Source organism: Haliaeetus leucocephalus, unplaced genomic scaffold, assembly GCF_000737465.1.
Source record: "Haliaeetus leucocephalus isolate CR32 unplaced genomic scaffold, Haliaeetus_leucocephalus-4.0 Scaffold245, whole genome shotgun sequence".
Classification (NCBI taxonomy): domain Eukaryota; kingdom Metazoa; phylum Chordata; class Aves; order Accipitriformes; family Accipitridae; genus Haliaeetus; species Haliaeetus leucocephalus.
In genome coordinates, this window is record NW_010972681.1 from 347867 (window position 1) to 348091 (window position 225).

Here is a 225-nt window from a genome sequence, read left to right on the forward strand (position 1 = left end):
CGGTGCTGGGGTGGGTGAAGTGTGTCCCTCCCCGTGGCGGGGGTGTGGGGTTGGTGTTGGTTGGGGGGGGCATTCCCTCCCGTGGGCTGGGGGCTCGGTGTTGGGGTGCTCCCCCTGAAGCGGAGCAGAGGCTGAAGGTTGGTGCTGGGGGATCCCAACCCCTGTGAGGTGTCTGGGGGGTGGGAGGAGCAGTGCTGAGGGACTCCAGCCCCTATGGGGTGTCTG